Source organism: Pieris brassicae, chromosome W, assembly GCF_905147105.1.
Source record: "Pieris brassicae chromosome W, ilPieBrab1.1, whole genome shotgun sequence".
Lineage (NCBI taxonomy): Eukaryota > Metazoa > Arthropoda > Insecta > Lepidoptera > Pieridae > Pieris > Pieris brassicae.
In genome coordinates, this window is record NC_059679.1 from 106,597 (window position 1) to 124,376 (window position 17,780).

The window sequence follows — 17,780 nt, forward strand, 5'->3', positions numbered from 1 at the left end:
GAAAAGAGCGTACAAATTCTTAAAAGGCCGGCAACGCACTCGCGTGCCCTCTGGCATTGAGAGTGTCCATGGGCGGCGGTATCACTTAACATCAGGTGAGCCTCCTGCCCGTTTGCCCCCTATTTGATAAAAAAAAAATAACCGCGATAAGCAATATCGCGAAGACATGACCGGATAAACTCCATCGTATGGTCTACATACTTAGATGTGAACGCCAGTTAAATGAATCTTTTTGGGTTTTAATTTAAACACTCACCTCAAGGTTACAATTAAGAAACACAGAGCGGATGCGGCATTTAATTACGAATTACGATTTATTACTGTATATCATAGGCAAACAATCTTAATACAATTCGACTTGTTCTTAGAGGTTATGGTGAAACTGGCGTATTACGCTCATTGCCAGGCTATGAAATATTTTCATTGATAATTAATTTAGATAGTGAAGATCTTATACATTTATATGAGGAAGAGGTAAAACCGCATTTACACAGATTTTATAAACCAAACAAAATGTGCTAATTGAATATCGATCTTTAATTAACTACTTTACTGAGACACATACACACAATTGCACCAACCATGTTTAATAATATTCAATTAATTAATTAGGTATGAAGAGCATATAACAAAGAAAAACAATTAAACATTGTTCCTTAAAATATAATATATTTTTTTCTGATTGTTATCACTTATTTATACCTCTACATCAATACATAGATCTGCAAAAGTTGTGGAACGCGGTCAAGGTGATACGGATAGTATGTTGTATTCTGCCTACTTGAGCCGAAAATTTATTCAAGTACTTATAGGACCCCAGACTATTTTCATATTCGATTTAAACCAAACGTGGAGTGTCCATCCTTTATTTTAATATTAAATAACTACACCTCTTCTCGTCTCTTGGTGCAGACATCCCGTACATATATAAAGTACGGGATGTATGCTACTACGTATCCGTAGTATTGTTAGTAGTTCTTCCTTTTTCATATATTTAGTTATCTAGTGCAGCTTGGTAATACATATACATACACTATACAGATACTCCTAACATTTATTACATATAAATAGAAATGCACCTGTTTCAATAATAATTCCATCTTATATATAGGTCAGTCTGCATGATGCTGTCACAACAACAAGCGTTCCGATATAAATAGGTTATATGATAAGAAAATAATTTATCAATAAAATGATTTCTAAAGGTCAGTCACGCGTTTTCCTTTTTCGGATCATGTCGAGTAGTGATCTGGAGTAGCGGTTTGAATTTCGAATTATGTCAATTAGTGCTTTGATGTATTTTTGGAATTTAAAATTTATTATAACTATCGAATCATCTCCGATTGTGCTTTGGTGTAATTTTCGAATTTCGAATGATATTAAAAAGTACTTTGCTGTGTGAATTTGAATTTACATTCACATTAGTGCTTTGGTGTTTTTTTTTAATTTGGAATGAATGCTACTTGTTATCTAAAATCTACTCGATCCACGTTTCGTTCCGCAACCTAACTTGCTCACGGCTGACCGAAACAAAAAAAAAGTTTGTAAAGCAGCACTGCAGCAGCGATATCTCTAACCGTTCCGGAGATAGCTTTCTCAAAACCATGGCTAATTAATGACTACCTTATCAGCTACTTTATATAAATTACAGAATTACAACGATCTTATCAATCAATGTTAATTTTAATTATTAACAGTTATTATTTTTTAAATTTAATTATTACACAAGCTTGTGACTGTTTATATTTAACGCGTATCGAATCATCTCTAGTAGCTACCTAACATATGTCATAGATTGTGCGATGCTGGATTAATCACGATGATTTGTTACCGTAACTACGCATAGTGCCGGATTAGCCATATAACAAGAGTAGCAAATGCTACGGGCTCGCGAATGTGGGGGCCCCGCCCTCCAACGTGCTAATTTAACTTTATCGTAATAAAAAAATATTACATATGAGCGTAATATATCTTGCTTCACTTCCACTTAAAAATCTAAAACTCGATTTCGTCACGTCAAATCGTTGAAGATAAGTTGGTATTTTACAAACTTTCTGTCGTGATGTTATAATGTTTAATTATAATCGATGTCTTTAGACCAGCATCTACCTTTCAAGTGGCAAGTTTTTTTTATAAGAACTTCTTTATCATCTCACTTTGTTGAGAGCATGATTTGCTCTATATTCAACAAAAATATTTATTCGTAACGGTTTTGTTTTATTCAATATCCTAAACTTGTGAAACTAAAGCAAACCAAGGGCCTCTTAATAGAATTTGCTGCAGGCCCCGCGCTAGCTTAATCCGGCACTGGACCCAGACCTAAAAAGGTTGTAGCGTCACTGATTTATTCATTTTATACCACTGATTGTTGCATTTTTCATGTTTGTACATGAGTGAAGTATTTAGTAGCCTCATAAATTTTAAATAAGCGATTAATATTCCGTCAAACTCATTGTTACCATAAACAATATCTATTTGGTATTTATTTATAAGAGCGCTTGTGGTTTTAATTAGTATTTCCATTACAGGAACTTTATAGATGATACCAATGTATACCAAATGCGTATCAATCCATAAATATTCGCATTTATTGTAAGTGTACATCTAAATCTTTTACTTAGCTTCCTACTTCAAGGATAGGAGTTTTTCGTTTACGAAAAATATAGCTAGCAAGGCTACAATCAAGAACCAATAAAAAATTGGTTTCTTGCGAAATGTATTTCACAAAAGTGTGCTCGTGGTGTTGTGAGACACTGTTTGTTTTCAAAAATTGCGTGAGTGAGTCTTGGGTGTTCTTGCAGTTGTCGCCGAGGTCCCCATTCTAATATATCCCATATATATATTCTATTTTCGTTAAATTGTTTATTTCATTTTCGAGTTTTTTCTTCAATCTGCGACGCGCGCACCATTGATCCAAAACGGGCAGTCTTGCCATATAAGGATGGGAGTTTGAAAATATTGTAAATACCGGATTGTAGCACATCCTTTGCAAATAAATGATTTAATCTAGATAATATTATATTAAGTAGATCCCCCCCTGGCCATGGCGCACAATTCTTTTAAATGCATCGTAGTGCATCACGTGGCCACAGGCACAAACACAACACAATTTCACATAGGTATTGTATAAATATTTGACGCTTATTAACTGGTTTTTTTTTCTGACAACGGTGGTATTTAGTAGTCTTGCAATTTCATATAATATGACCATTGCCTACTTATCACTTAAAACGGTTCTGCATACATATTTGAATATAAAGTGAAATTGGTGTAAGTACTCTTTCTTAAAAGATTAGGTATATAATAATTCGAAGCCATTAATAACAAAAATATATAATAACGATAACAATGATAGTAATAATTATATTACAATTAATGAAATTCTTCTTCTTTCTCTCTTTCTTCTTAATTAATCAAATAATTGTATTATTTGTATTCATGTCTATGATAATAAAAGCCTTTTGTTAAACTTTATCTAATTTAACTTTATTTAACCAATTTCTGTAAAGCTGCAGAACAATTTTCGAAAAAGAAGTTCCATTACGCGTGTACTAGTGTACACACGTAACGGAATAATGTGACGCGTAACTAAAAACAAAAGAAGTTTCACTTGAGTAAAATTTGGTTTTAATGATTACTTTAATAATTAATTTAATAAATTTTACAGATTTGCTGAGCAAATGGTTGTAGCTGCACTTATTATGTGTTGTATGAGTCTTAGTTTGTTGTATGCTACCACAGTGAGTCATTTCAGGAGATACATTTGAATTTTAATAAAAATACTATTATGTGAGATTAGAAGTATGGCAAGCCATAAAAGTCGTGCATTCATAATTCTGTCTTGTGAAGTACTTACGTCACTTTTCATTCAATATATTGCGTTACTGAGTATTTGTTTTTCAGGTAAAATAAATGAATTGAATTGTAACAAACAAGTGAACATTTTAGTTTCAATTCATAACATTGAAACGCTGAAATGTGCGTGCTCTGTTATTACGTGTTTTTTTTTTAAATTCTGATTTAAGTTTAAATAGATCTTGTTTCCTAAGGATTAAGAATGTTATTCCTTCTTCATTTTTTTCAATAGAGATACTCATCGCACAAACTCACAAGTTCTTAACTCTTGATGACTTCTTTTTATAACACAATTTCTCTCGATCTCGAAATCTACCTGGACAATTTTGCTTTCTGGCTATTAACTAATTCATTATTTCTAGGGTGGCCTAGCGCTGCTGGAAAGCGTGGATTCGATTATGAGTGGATTAACGATGCCACTGATGTTTATTCGAGTTAGTTGCAATGCTTTATGTGTATCAGAGCCATGATTTTATTTTGGAATATTGTCACTGAAGAGAACGTGTGTTCCAACAGAATCGATGCCCAATGACAAATTATACCGTTAATTACGTTTGTAAGTATGTTCTGTCCAACCCTGTCTTTAGTGTAGAATCCAAATGTACGACTAACATTACGAGTCATTTCTTGAATTGCGGTATCGAAGTGTTTCCAATGCTAGGTGTTGCAAGTTTTTATTGACATTATATTAGTAACCTAGTTGTAGTTGTACCTTTCCGACCACTTGAGCAGCTTCTTTAGAACTGTGCCCGTACACTTTATCATTTTGCTTTTTGTAGTGTTCTTTATATTTCCGTGCTTTTCACCTAAAAGACGCCACTTATTTGTGTCGTTCTGTGTGTGCCAATCAGAGCCTGCGTAAACGCGTACAAATTTTATAAATCACAAAATGTTCGATAGATGACTTATTACTTTTGTAAACACAATAAAATATATGAAAACACGTGACCGTATTTTATAATACCACAGGTGATATTTCAAATAGCCTATAGTGATACCTATAATGGCAAGGCTACTGTTATAAATAAAAAAATCAATGGCGCTACAACCTTTTTAGGTCTGGGCCTCAGATTTCTGTATCTGTTTCATGATCATTAGTAAATTAAAAAGGTAAGTAGGTGATCAGCCTTCTGTGCCTGAGGCACGCCTTTGACTTTTTGGGTCTATGGCAAGTCGTTTACCTCACGATGTTTTCATTCACCTTTCGAGCGCACATAAAAAGAAAATCCATTGGTGCACAGCCGGGGATCGAACCTACGACCTCAGAGATGAGCGTCGCAAGCTGAAGCCACTAGGCCAACACTGCTATGGTTATAAACAACTCCTTAATCTCAGCCACTCAGGCATTGAAAGCCAGTCAGCGGTTTGACTCGCCATGGCCTTCCTTCCTTCACAACCTCAATATATAAGGAACTATTATTATATATAAATATTTCAAGATGAAAAGTCAAATTGCTAAGACATTCTCGATTTAGGGAGACAAATGAACAGCAATTCGTTCTTATATACGCTTACTTGCGCAAATTGTTTGACAAAATACATTCCTTTTAAAAAGATGCGTTCATTATTTAATTAATATAAATACATAATCCTTGTTATTTGATTTAAACAGCAGTGTTGGCCTAGTAACTTCAGCGTGCGACTCTCAATTCTGAAGTCGTAAGTTCGAACCCAATAGACTATATGCATTTTACCTCGATGCCGTCGACCTTCATCTGAGGCCCAACTAAAAGCTGGAAGCGTCACTGGTTTTTTGGTTTTTATTTAATATATTTTTTCAGGTCAGTTCAAAAACAACGCGGCATTGTTAATATTGCAAACGCCATTCGACATGTCCATCCCTCACATTGGGACCGCGTGTTTGGAAAGTAAAATGCCACCACATGGGACTGAGTGCTACAGCAAGGGGTGGTGCCAAAAGAACTTTAATAAGGACGAGTATGCTGTCATGTTGAAAAAAGTAAGCGTCTCCTATGGACTTTGCACATCGCCTGCGCGTGAGAACGAATCTTGTGACACTAGTTTTCGAACAAAGGATTTCGGCATCGGATGGTTGATGCGGTAGAAGATGCAGAAAGACCCCACATCTCTACTGTCAAAAATAATTATATCAGCCAGTTTCCAATGTCCAACCTTCGTAATAGATTCCAGTACCAGTAGTCGATATGCCCGCCAAGGTCCGTTTTCTTGTTATTTGATATTCCGACTTCCTTCAGTACCTTTTCCCCGTGAAAAGGTGATATCTCTGTCTATAACAATTTTTCTCCATTCGCTTCCTGTTAACACTTCTATATCTTCTATCCACCTTTTTTGAGGATGCTCTCTTCTCCTTTTCCTTGGTCTTTTCTATATAGTTGTCTTTAAAGTCCATCTTTTATCTGTGTATCTTGTTTTCTGCCCCGCTCACTTATTCGTCGGTCCCTTTATTCGGTTTTTGCTTTTTGTTAGCGCGACTCAGGACGTCATCGTACTGATTGTTGTCGCAGGTTTGAGATATCGTTGGAAACTTTAGGCAAATGTTAATTTATTGACACTCAAAGCTCTCGCTAGATATAACTTTTCATATATTTACCGTAACGTTTAGTTAACGAGTCATGCACAATGTCCAGACTTAACGTCTGTGGAAATATGCCAAAACACCATCGCGGGAACATTGCCGTCACCCGCATCAGGCGCTTGAAGATATGAAGAATCATTCATACAAATCTGTCTACTCATGTCACTTGACCTACGATCATTGTACAATTCGCATCCTTTTTTGATTTATATTAATATATTAAGTATCTGGGCATTTAATTTACACCATCTATCCGCTAAAGATAGAACATGGTGGCCCATGAGGGGTTAAGTCTGAACACTCAAACTCTTCCTATCCAACATAAAGATCGTGTTTCTGTATGGTTTTGAGACGTGGAAAGTTACAAAGAGCACCACAAACAACTGCAGGTCTTTGTAAACCGCTGCCTTTTTGAATATTCTTTGGAATATTCTTGCCCGAGAGAATCTCTAACCATCAGCTATGGGAGGTGCCAATTGACAGGTACATAAAACGCCGAAAGTGGAAATGGGTGGGCCATAAGCTCCGGAGGGATCTAAGTCGTATTGCTAATCGAGGCCTCTACTGGAATACTCAAGGAAACAGGAAACGAAACGCCCAAAACAGACCTGGCAACGAAGCATCATTGCAGAGGCGGAGGAACGTGGAGAAAAATTCAAAGAGCCGCCCAGGACTGATCAGACTGGTCTTTTACGCTGCATGCCCTCTGCTCCACTTAGGGAGCATGGGACTTTTCCAGTCTACTAGGCCATCGATGGACATTTTATCGTAACACTCGCCCGTATAAGAAAATATTGGTTAATTTATTGTTTCATTTTTTTAGATATCTATCACTATTGGACAAGTCTGTATGTGAAAGGGCCTTCCGACCTATTGTAGGATCTGCCTATAATATGGACGACCCCCTGACGTGCGCAGGAGGAGTTATCGGTTTAAGTAATTGTAAGGAAGATGGTGGCTCACCCCTCATATGTCCTATACCCGTAAGTATAGAGTAGTTTGCCGAATTTTATAAAGTACCACTTAATGGCTATTATCACTAGGATCAGTACATTATCTATACAAACAGATGTATATGTCGCAGCCAACTAGCTTAATTAGCCGTTCAATTAACAGCCTAACCTTTTTACTAAACGGCGTCGTTTAACTGGCGACTAATTAAGCTAGTTGGCCGCGACATATAGATCAAATTTAATTTTTTTTTCCAATTCGACGATCTAAACATTGTTGTTGTGTATTCAGTATAAATAATTTAGAAATAAATGATTTACATAACAGCAATTTATCTATTGAGACTTAAGAGCAAAAGCGTTTTACGATTGTTTCACTGTTGACTTTGTTTTATATATATTTATAACGAAATTTCGCAACTAATTTGTTATATTATATTATGTTATGTTCCAGTCGTCTGAAGGCACTCGCTTCGCTGTGGTGGGATTGGTCGTTCTGGGATACAGATGTGGTGGTATGGTATTCCAGTCGCCTTCACGAATGTACCACAGGTGTACAACTGGGTCGACGCTATTATGAAGACCTACAATTACGATACCACCTCGTTCGAATACTAAACTAAAATATATCTTTACTAAATTAACGACTCGACATTCGAGGTTGGATGAGAATGTTGCAGATACCATGGACAGCAAAATTAATAAATCCATTTTCAACCAACTCTAAATCACCACTAGACTGTCAACTATCATTTACAAATGCTTAGGCCAAATTGCCAGGAGAAAACGGAATAATCTCGAACTGTTAATGGTAGGGAGGGGTGATGGCAGAAGTCGGGGTCTCACCTAATTAGGACAATTATGATGCCCTTATGCCAGAGCTGAGGATGGAGTTGTGTGGAGGCAGTCGAGGTACGAGATAAGGGCTTTTCGCGCACGTCTTTAATAATTAAGATTCCAATTATAAAATTACAATAACTCGTACAAAACACGAATTAATCCTTTAATAACGTGGAATTAATATGATTCTATGAATATATAAAATATTTATAGCCGACTCAGTTGACATTGTTCTGTTATATGTTAGGGTTATGTTTTAAAAAAAAAGATAAGATTCTTGTAGACAGTTTTAAAAACATCAAACTTGTAATTTAAAAGACGTTGTTATGGAATTAAGTATTTAGTTTTTATACAAGAGCTGGATATTAAACATTGTATATGTACTTATATTGAATAAAAATAATTTTATTTATTATAAAACTCTACAAGAAACGTTCGTAAGAAACTTAGACTTGCTTAGCAAAGCGGATCACAAAAAAGGTTAAATTTTTGCATTATTGTTTAGACACACAAATAACGCGATTAAAAAAGTTTAAATTAATCACCGCCCAGGGCTTGCGTGTGTAAGTTTAATTTTTTTTATTGTCTATTGTTTTCAGTGGGGACTGGGGGACCTTTATATTCACGGGGCCCAGGGTTAAAGTTTATAACTCAATTTAATAAAGTTTATATCTCAATTTAATAAAGTTTATTTCTCAATTAAATAAAGTTTATATCACAATTAAATAAAGTTTATTTCTCAATTAAATGAAGTTTATATCACAATTTAATAAAGTTTATATCTCAATTTAATAAAGTTTATTTCTCAATTAAATAAAGTTTATATCACAATTAAATAAAGTTTATAGCTCAATTTAATAAAGTTTATTTCTCAATTAAATAAAGTTTATATCACATTTAAATAAAGTTTATATCTCAATTTAATAAAGTTTATATATCAATTTAATAAAGTTTATTTCTCAATTAAATAAAGTTTATATCACAATTAAATAAAGTTTATAGTTCAATTTAATAAAGTTTATTTCTCAATTAAATGAAGTTTATATCACAATTAAATAAAGTTTATATCTCAATTTAATAAAGTTTATATCTCAATTTAATCAAGTTTATATCTCAATTTAATAAAGTTTAGATCACAGTTTAATAAAGTTTATATCTCAATTTAATAAAGTTTTTATCTCAATTTGATAAAGTTTATATCTCAAGATAATAAATTGTATATCTCAATTTAATAAAGTTTATTTCTCTATCTCTGTTGAATGCCAACCTCCACGACGCCTCAGAGACTCAAGCCTGCACGGGATAATACGTTTATGTGTTCGTTTGAAAACACCCGTGCAGTAACCAAAGTTCCTCGGCGCGGCTTTGAATACCGGTGGGGATTGACTTCGTACGTACCGCTATTGTTGCCAATCCCTACGACACCTCAGGTACTCGGGCCTGCACGGGATATAACGTTTAAGTCGTCGTTACGTTTATGTCGTTTGAATACGCCCGTGCAGTAACTAAAGTTCCTCGGCGCGGTTTTGTATACCGGTGGGGATTGACTTCGTACGTTTTGTCAAGACGGTTTGACGTAGTGCTGGCACCGCCTTAACCCACGCACCCCTGCTAGTGCGTAATTGTTTGAGGTTGTCTTGAAATGAAACTGCGCCTTGATCTTGTTTCTTGCTTCGCCGATTATTCGTGGGTCCCAGTTCGTAGTCAGAGGAGAGAGGAAAGAGAATTTTGCGTAGATCTCGCCGAGCTTAAGTACTCGAACAGTATACCGCGACGAGAGCTGCGCTTACAAACATCTGCGCCGGTATACCGCGACGAGAGCTATGCGACCCTTTTGTTCGGCGAAGCATTTGTTCATTTATTTATTAACCATTTTTCATACTTAAATTATTTACATATTTTAATTATAGAACTTATAACACATACTTAATTTCTACTTATAAGCTATCAACAATATTCTCATCGAACTTATAACTCATACTCAATTTCTACTTATGCCCTGCCAAATATATTCTTATTTATCTTATAATTATAGAGTCGCCAAAATTATTATTTTTTTTTTTTTTTGAGAATGGAATCTCGCTGTTGGCCTTAAGGGCCTTTACAGCTCAGCTCGGGCTGTTTTGGCGAGCGTAGCTCGGCCAGAATGGCGTTTTATCCCGCGGCTAGCGCAAAGGCGTCTCCTGTGAGACTCGAACCTCGGCTTGGGCCGTCGCGGGGCGGTCAATCGCCTGAAGGGCAGGACGGAAGCTCACTGTAGTGAGCGAAGTGCGAAGTAAAGGTCCTCGCCTTCCCCGGTGAAGGCGGTTTTTTACCCTAATCTGTGATTGGCTATTTTTATTATTGGCCGCGCGGGCGGCATTTAATTTATTGTTTGCTACAGTAATTGGATCGTCCGGATCCGTTAGTATGTGTCGGGGCCTCCTACGAGCCTTTTTTGTCGGGAAGGGGTAATAGTTGATGCTATTACGCACCAGCGGATTGGGATGGTGTTTAGCCTTGTCAAAGTGGCGTGTGGACGCCAACTTCATCCATTGGGCTATGGTAGGGAGCTCCAGGTCATGGTGGAGATCGACGTTTCTCACATAGAAGGGCGCACCGGTCGCGATTCTCATGAATCGCGACTGAAGCACCTGTAGTCGGTGTATATAGGAGGGGGCACAATGCGCAAAGACTACGCTAGCGTATGTCATGCACGGTCGGATGCAGGCCTTGTACAGGGTGACCTTGTGTCTTAGAGACATTTGACTCCTTTTATTTAGGAGGAAATGAAGGCGAGAGAGGACAAAATGGGCCTTCTTGCGAACGGCGGCTATGTGCTTTCGGAAAGACATGCCGCTATCGAGCGTGACTCCTAGATATTTAACGGACTTTTGCCATGGAATGGCTTGCCCGTATAGGGTTACCTCTGTCTTGAGGTGAAATTTATCCCTAGCGATAGCACCGGGGTTGCCCCTGGCAAAGAGAACTGCTACGCTTTTCTCGGGATTTATTTGGAAGCCCCATTTCCGAAACCATTCGCCTAACGACGTGGTAGCGGTCTGGAGTCTGTCCACAATGACACCTCTATCTTTATGGGTGGTATAGAGAGCGGTGTCATCGGCATAGAGGGCTAGCTCCACATTGGGAGCCCTAGGGATGTCGCCGGTATACAGCGTGAACAGAAGGGGCGAGAGGACCGAGCCCTGAGGGACTCCGGCCATGATGGGGCGAGGAGACGATAACGTTCCTTCTACGCGATAGCGCATTGAGCGGTCGGACAAGAAGTCGTGTACGATACGCACGAGTCTTAGTGGCACATTAAGGTGGTAGAGCTTGTAAACCAAGCCGTTGTGCCAGACCTTGTCGAAAGCTTTCGCTATGTCGAAGAAGAGCGCACCCGTGGCTCTCGGTTTCAGGGAGCTATTCATCCCGGAGAGGATGTGCTCCGTGATTCGATGGACTTGATGAACGCACGAGTGGGCCGGCCTGAAGCCAAACTGCTCATCGGGAATGAGCCCCTTATCTAGGGCAAAGTCTAGGAGGCGCTTTTTAAGTACCTTCTCGTAAAGCTTGCTAAGCGTATTGAGAAGGCTGATAGGGCGGTAACTGGTGGGGTTGTTACGGGGTTTGCCTGGTTTGTGAATACCAATGACAATGGCCTCTTTCCACTGCGCCGGGAAGGTGCAGTTTTCAAGGAGGCAATTGAAAATGGACACTAGTAGGCATATCAGATGGGGCGGGAGGCACCGGAGGACCTTGTTCGAGATGGAGTCGAGACCTGGAGATTTACGAGGCAGTGAACTCTTTATTAGAGTTTTGACCTCGGCGATCGACGTAGGAGGGAGCGGCTCGGGAGGGAGGGGCAGTGCTACGATGCGGTCGACCTCGCGGTTCACGTGTTCGACGTGCGCCGGGTCGCTATGATCGAGATACGGGGTGCACTGCTCCACTAGGTTGACGGCTAAGCACTCGGCTTTTTCGTCGTCGTCGAATGCGTCAGGCAGATTTGGACGCTTGAGAGGGGGCATGGACGCCACCGTGTCGGTTTTTAGGGAACGCGCGAGAGACCAATAGGCCGTGTGCGAAGGTGACAATTCGCTGGTAAGACGGTCCCAGCGTTCGTTTCTAATTTCCCGCATGCGCTCTTTGACTCGGCGCTGCGAGGCGCGGAGTGCTCTGCGGTTTTCATCGGTCGGTGCTCTGGCGAAGGCGCGAGTCGCCGCGTTCTTCTCGGTCAATAGACGCCTCGCGTCCGGGGGAAGCTCCCAGCGTTGAGCGAACTCATCTGGGACCTTCCGGGACGACTCGGCGACCTTGGTCTGAATGTGATTAGTGACCGAGGAGATCGCGTCTAACGCGTGAGCGGACGAGACTAAATTGTCGGGGACATTTGGGAGGGCAGAGGTGTCGGCGGGCTTGAGGGCCTCGTCTAACTTCTGCCAGTCGACAATGGACTTGAACCTCTTCTCTCGAGTGTTAGGAGGGCCGAATTCAAAGTGAACCGGGAAGTGATCCGAGTCTAACTCGTGTAACGTCTCTACGATTCGCGGCTGTAGTGCCACGTTACGTAAAACCGCTACGTCTATGACGTCCGTTGAGAGAAGGCCGTTGCCTGTTATGCCACGGCGAGTCGGTTGTATGGGGGCAATGACGTTGAAATTGAGCACGTCTATAAGCCTATTGAGGGCTAACCCATTAGGGTTTTGTTTTGAACTATTCCAGTCCCCGTGTTTGCTATTGAGATCCCCGACTAATAAGACCGAGGGGCCCATCGCAAACAGGGTTCTGAGATCGCTCTCTAGTATGTCCTTGGCGGGAGGGAGGTACACCGACGCGATAATAATCGGCTGATGGCCGGTCATGGCTACGCGCAACACAGAGCACTCTATATTGGTAAGGGAGGGCGGGTCTAACGGCGAGCAGTGAAGCGCTCGTCTATAATAAATGAGCGTACCGCCTTTCGCCGTAGGTCGGTCGTTTCGCACTACGTTGTAATTCGCGAATCTGGGAGCGTGAACGCTGGGCTTGAGGAAAGATTCCTGTACTAGGAAAATATCTATTTGGTGGCGAACGAGGAAATCTCGAACCAAATCTGCCTGCGGCTGGAAACCGTTTGCATTAAAAGTCACTACGGACAGTGATCGAGCCTTGATCCTAGACGTGGTCGTAGCTATTGCGGTGTGGTGGAGTCTGCAAATTGTCGCACGGACTTAAGGAGCTGGACGTGCTCGATTACAAGTTGCTTCTTGTCTTCCGCGTTGTTGGCGGATTTGAAAGCCTCGGAGAAGGCGACAAGAGCGTCTATGTCTAGCGCGTCTACGATACTAAACGCGAGATTTAAGGCGTCGCGGACCTTTTCTGATTCCGGATTCACGGCCTCCGCCGTGTGGCTGAGGGCTTTAGCCGGAGGGCTCACCTTGCGTGTGGGCCTCTCCGTTATGACGGGGGTCGGCGCCGGCGCCTGGGAAGGCTTTACGGGTGCCGATTTTGTTGGCAGAGGCGGGAAGGCCTCTGACGTGAGCTGGGGAGGGCCCTCCGTAACGGGGGGCTTGGTCCAGGCACTATTCCTAGGAGGTGGGGCCGGCGCGTACGTGGGCTTTGCTCCCGCGCCGCGACGGACCGCATCGCGCCCCGCCGTGCGCCCAGACGCCGGCTTATGCGCCTTGGGGGCACGAGGTCACCCGCGATAATTCGCTGGGTGGCCCTGTTGCCCGCAAAGCACGCACGCCGGCGGCTCAGCGCACGGAAGCGTTCTTTTGCAGTCCGCCGTGCCGTGGTCGCCTAGGCACTTTACGCACCGTGCCCTAGCGAAACAGTTACGGGCCGCATGCCCGTAGAGTTGACAGCGGTGACACTGTCGTGTGAAGGAGTGTTTGAGGGGGGTTTCAACCCTCAGCCCCGAGAGCTTGCAACACTCTCTCAGGCTAAATATCTTTTTCCCACTCGGGGTGGGATCGAGGACAACGAGTACCATGTCGTACTCTTCTTTGGTTGTTCTCTTGAGCATGCGGAATACATCCCTTACGGGGTATCCCTGCTCAGTGAGGTCCGATTGGACTTGGATTGGATTGGGGCGCGGGTTTTCCCGATAAGAGGGAACTAAGATCCCTCTTCGGAGGGTTGGCGGCTTGAGTGGGCCTTTTGGCGGGGGGACTGCCGTTGGCCGAACGCTTCTTCTTCCGGCCGACGGTTTGAAAGCCGTCGCTCTCGGAAGATGAATTTTGTGCGGCTTCGTCGGCCGCTAACGCCGGAGTGGATTGGGTCGACATGACCGATGACGGGCGTGAATTTAAACCCGTCTCCTCATCGCTGGCGCTTCCCACTTCAGGGAATGGTGAGCGCGAGCGCGAGCGAGGGCGGGTAACGAGTTTTGATGCCTTCGCGGAGGCATTTTTCTTCGCCTTACGCGGCGACGGCGATGGGGAACGCGGCGAATCCGCGGTTTCGGACTCGTTAAAAGCCCGCAAAGCGTCGGGGAAGCGCTCTTGGAGAAAGAGCAGTATTTTTCTCAAGTCAGGGGGTGGATCCCCGGACGCCATTCTGTTGGCGGGAAGCCAACAGGTTGACGACGGGTGTGTGTACCTAGTTGCCTAAGTGTAGTGAGTACCTAAGCTAATGGTTTGCCCTAATATGTGGTGTGTCTCCGCTGGTGATAGCGGAGGTGAGGTTTGTCACCGACCTAACCAGCCCGTAGGAGATTGAAGAAGAAGAAGAAGGCCTTTGCATTCTTGTTTTTTATATAAATCGCGGTGCAAGGCGACGACGCAGCTCCAAAAATCACCGATGACATTCTATATTCCTTCACTGGCGCTTCCTTGTCTTTCCGCCATAGGAACCTGAGACTGTCTCTATCTTCTGCAGATATTTTCACCTGCAGAAACATTTCTTTTATATCGGCCGCTACCGCTACGGGACCTTGACGGAAGCGAAGTAGCACTCCAAATATTGACTGCAGTAAGTCCGGACCGGACAGCAGAACGTCGTTGAGGCTGACTCCATTGTATTTAGCCGCAGCGTCGAAGACAATTCTTAGCTTCTTTTTAAGGGGGTGAACCACTGGAAAATGAGGCAGGTACCACTTTTTGTTGGATGTGCAGTCAGCTGGTGCTTCTTGTAAATGTATAAGCTTATAGCAATCAGCGATAATGTAGCATTCAAATGGTGAAAGAATTTTTAAAATCGGTCCAGTACTTTTTGAGCCAATTTGTTACAAACATACTGTTACGAGCTAGGGGATCGGATAGAAAATGCCGTGAATTTATTCAAGGGTTTATTTCTTGGTAAATCAATGAGGAATTTATGGGCACAAATTAATTGCAGAAATGCACTTATAACACACAAAAACACAGTCACTAATTACTTCACTTATGCACACTTCACACAGTACTTTATCACTTGTAATCACTTTATTCGCACTTTATCGCTTCGGTGTTTCTCTCTTGTTATCGGATTCAAAACTATAGGCGACTAGTCGCGTTTCGGCTCGCTTATATATCCTTGGGAATGATTCTAAACAATATTCGAGAACTTTCTAGGCGGGCTTGCTACTGAGTAGCGATTGCACAATTCTAGAACGTCCGCACTCTTTGTCTCTTTCGCACGTTGCTCCGTCCTTGTCGTACGGCGTTCTAGAGTGCTCAGTCTAGTTTCGAGAAAGTTCTGATCTTCTCTCTCTCTCTCTCTCTCTCTCGTATCATTTCGTCCTTGTCTCACACCTAGAAAGTTTGGTCTAGAATATTCCTTCATCAAAGGGGTATAACGTGGCCTGAAAACGCCTGAAAACGGGTCTCCTGAAAACTACACCACTCTACTACACATGTTCTGAAACCGACTGAAAAAAGGTTTCAGCTTCCTGAAAAGTAGGGTAACATTATGGAACTTACAATTTTCTAATATGTGATTGACCCTCTCCTGAAACGGTCAGAAATCATATTACAGCCTGCTGAAAAGTTCTCTAACTAGTGGAAAAATCTAGAAACATGGCAGTCGACCCGTCTTCGTAACACTACCCCCTCCTTAGACATGCTCGTCCCGGGCATCATTACCTTCTTTACAGGGGGCCATTATCTTTTCCCATCGAGATCTAGTCTGCTGATCCTCAACAGCTGCACAAGCTCTACATTTATTGATCTAGTCTTCTACATCTTCGCAATAGTGTGTCCGTATGACAGTCAGTATGACAAATTTCTAATATGTCGCGAACCTTCAATCTTGGCACAACTAACTGCAAATGATCGCCTTGAGCATTTTTCAATTTGCGAAATAACACTCCATTATAAAGAACTAAACTATCCCATTGAGCCCAGTAACTCTTAGTAGTGACACTTGTTGATGCAACTTTACTCCAATGCGGCTTGACAGCTGAAGATTTCATCCAGTTCAGAATTGGTTTAATGTCATAATCTTGTTGTTGCTGTTCCTGAATTAATTTCCCACACCAATCTGTACTTATGGTGTCTGTCCGTAGTATCCTCACGTGGTCATTTACCATTCCATCCTGTTCGTTAACTTTTTCGCACAGTCCCTGAGACATATCATCTGAATTCCTTCTTAGCTCTTTTTCGTGGGTAGATAACATGTCAGAAAATTTCTTTAACTGTCCCTCTGTCTTTGATAGAAGTATTGACAGGGCTTCCTTATAGTTATCCGGCACTGTTCGAACTGTGTTCCACTCTTGTTGATTACTGACTTGTCCGTCCACATTGATCTACAGGCGTCATAACCACTTTTTGAAGAGTTGCCTTTAAAACAAACTTCCTGTTCTCCACACTTGAACATCCCTTTTTCCAGATCTATCTTACACTTATAATGTATGTTATAAAACCGGTGTCTTCCCTACCATTCTTAAGAGTTCAATTATCCATCCAGTCTTCAAAAGTGGTGATAAAAAAGACATCAGTAACTACCGCCCAATCTCTATCTTAACAGCTATATCCAAAATCCTAGAAAAAACTATTAACTCAAGAATAATATCCTACCTTAATAAATACAATCTCCTCTCACCAACACAATTTGGTTTTCGGTCAAATTGTACTACTGAAGATGCTATCCTAGCTGTTATAAATTACCTAGTTGAACGCCTTGACCGGAAACAAAAGTGTCTTACACTATTTATCGACCTCAAAAAGGCATTTGATACTGTTTGTGTTTCAACTCTGATTAAGCGCCTGGATAATATTGGTATTAGAGGAGTATTTCTCAACCTCTTGACCAGCTATCTGACAGATAGGACTCAAAGAGTCAAGCTAGGTAACTTAATTAGTAACGTGAATGAAAACCCGATTTCTTTCGGCGTCCCTCAGGGTTCGGTTTTAGGGCCAACGCTGTTCTTGATATATGTCAATGAAATGTGCAATACCAAAATCAATAAAGGTATCATCACTTGTTATGCTGATGACATGGCACTAACTTTTTATGGGGATACATGGGAGGAACCAACATCTTGTCTGCAACATCTGGTGAGGATGCGTAGGCCTTCCTTACCAGCTTCTCTATTTCAAGTCCCCATTTTTGCAAACTTTCATTTGTCTGCTGTATTCTATCCTTCAATTGAGCCCTGTAAACGTGCTCTAAATGTGCGTCTCCATACCGTGATT

The 17,780-nt window shown here is 41.3% G+C and overlaps 1 long non-coding RNA gene across 1 annotated transcript; it reads left to right on the forward strand.

Moving 5' to 3' along the window:
• Positions 1 to 4,059: 4,059 nt before the first annotated feature.
• LOC123718315 lies at positions 4,060 to 8,878 on the forward strand. Its single transcript, XR_006754990.1, has 4 exons — positions 4,060 to 4,411; positions 5,637 to 5,815; positions 7,236 to 7,395; positions 7,817 to 8,878. It is a non-coding gene; the product is annotated as an uncharacterized LOC123718315 (long non-coding RNA).
• The last annotated feature ends 8,902 nt before the right edge of the window (positions 8,879 to 17,780 follow it).